General features: G+C 40.5%; 1 non-coding gene across 1 annotated transcript; it reads left to right on the forward strand.

Annotated features, from left to right (window-relative positions):
• Nucleotides 1-1,074: 1,074 nt before the first annotated feature.
• TRNAG-UCC lies at nucleotides 1,075-1,147 on the forward strand. The gene has a single exon. It is a non-coding gene; the product is annotated as a tRNA-Gly (tRNA).
• Nucleotides 1,148-1,776: the final 629 nt, after the last annotated feature.

The following is a 1,776-nucleotide window of genomic DNA, read 5'->3' on the forward strand; positions in this document are numbered from 1 at the left end:
TGTCTTAGAATACAAAAATGGTAGTATATTAACATTTCATGACACTATATATTCAGTCCCAATATGAAAGTAACTTTTATTCCTATTTAATAAATCTTGAATAAGAGTTCCTTGGGACAGAGCCAGCTGTCAAATAAATTCTGACTGGATTCACATTTGATATGAAAAGACTTCTGTTGAATAATATTGCTCAGATGTCTTCACTATATTAGCAATAGTTTCCATTTTAATAGAAACTTCAAGGAAACGTGGTCTCAGCTCTACTGAATGGCAGAGGAGGCGATGGCACCCCACTCCAGTACTCTTGCCTGGAAAATCCCATGGACGGAGGAGCCTGGTGGGCTGTAGTCCAAGGGGTCACTAAGAGTCAGACACGACTGAGCGACTTCACTTTCACTTTTCACTTTCATGTATTGGAGAAGGAAATGGCAACCCACTCCAGTGTTCTTGCCTGGAGAATCCCAGGGACAGGGGAGCCTGGTGGGCTGCCGTCTATGGGGTCACACAGAGTCGGACATGACTGAAGTGACTTAGCAGCAGCAGCAGCAGCTACTGAATGGGCATTATAATGTTTCAAAAAGCAATAGTTTATTTAACAAAAATATGCTCTTAGGTGGGGAGGCAAGAGTTGGTAATTCATAAAACAATTTAAAATATCAGCCTTGCTATGAATGTGTCTTATGAAAAATATCATTCATCTCAGCCTTCCCTTTCTCACATCATGAGCCTATTTGTGCATAACACATACCCATCAGAAACACCAATGACCCATCCTCTTTGTTTCTTTTCTATATCTTTGGCTTTACAGAGACTAGAAAGTAGAATTTTTTCTAAACATTTAGTCTATATATATCCATTTTACTTTTCAATCAACCATGTGTATCTTAATAGCTTTTTCAAATTTTTTTTATTATTATTAAGGGGTTCCTAGGTAAAAATGTGACCATTCATGTGAAAAGAATAATTAAAATTGTGTTGATAAAAAGATACATTATGCATGAAGAAGGAGACCCACTGGATTAGCTAATTATTGTTGGTTAACCAACTATCTCAACATTCAGTGACTTTGGTAATTCCCTGGTGGTCCAGTGGTTAGGAGTTGGCACTTCCACTGCCACGGGCCCAGGTTCAATCCCTGGTCAGGCAACTAAGATAATTCCACAGGCCTTATAACAGGCCCCAAAATAAAAACCCTTAGTGGCTTAACAACAAACATTTACTACCTCACCGTTTCTGAGGCTGCATCTTAGCTGAGGCCTCTGACTCAAGGTGTCTGACAGGACTCTAGTCAAGGTAACAAACAGGGGTGACGTCAGCTCATAGCTCGGCTGGGCAGAGATCTCCTTCCCAACTCACTCATGTGATTGTTGTCGTGATTCAACTCCTCACGGGTTGTTGAACTGTAGGACTCAGCTTTTCACTGGCTTTTGGTAAGAGATAAATCAAGGGACCAACTTCAGTTCCTTGCAATTAGCCTTCTTCAACACAGCAATTTACTCACCAAAGTATGCCAGTAAGAAAAGTCAAAGAAAGAGAGAATGCAAGCAAGATGGAAGTCATAGTCCTTTTTAATGTACTCAGGAGTGACATTCCATCACTTCTGTCATGTTCCCTTCGTTAGAAGCAGGTTAGTAGGTCCAGGCATACCCGGGGGGTTTCCCAAGAAAAGCTCAGTTCTAGTTACAAGAGGTAACATATTAAAGATGATAGGTAGAAAGGGGATGCTAAAAGTTGATATCCCGGACAATGTTCAGTGGTGACAATTGAAATAGCAGA

Source organism: Cervus elaphus, chromosome 28 (genome assembly GCF_910594005.1).
Source record: "Cervus elaphus chromosome 28, mCerEla1.1, whole genome shotgun sequence".
In the NCBI taxonomy this organism is placed as follows: domain Eukaryota; kingdom Metazoa; phylum Chordata; class Mammalia; order Artiodactyla; family Cervidae; genus Cervus; species Cervus elaphus.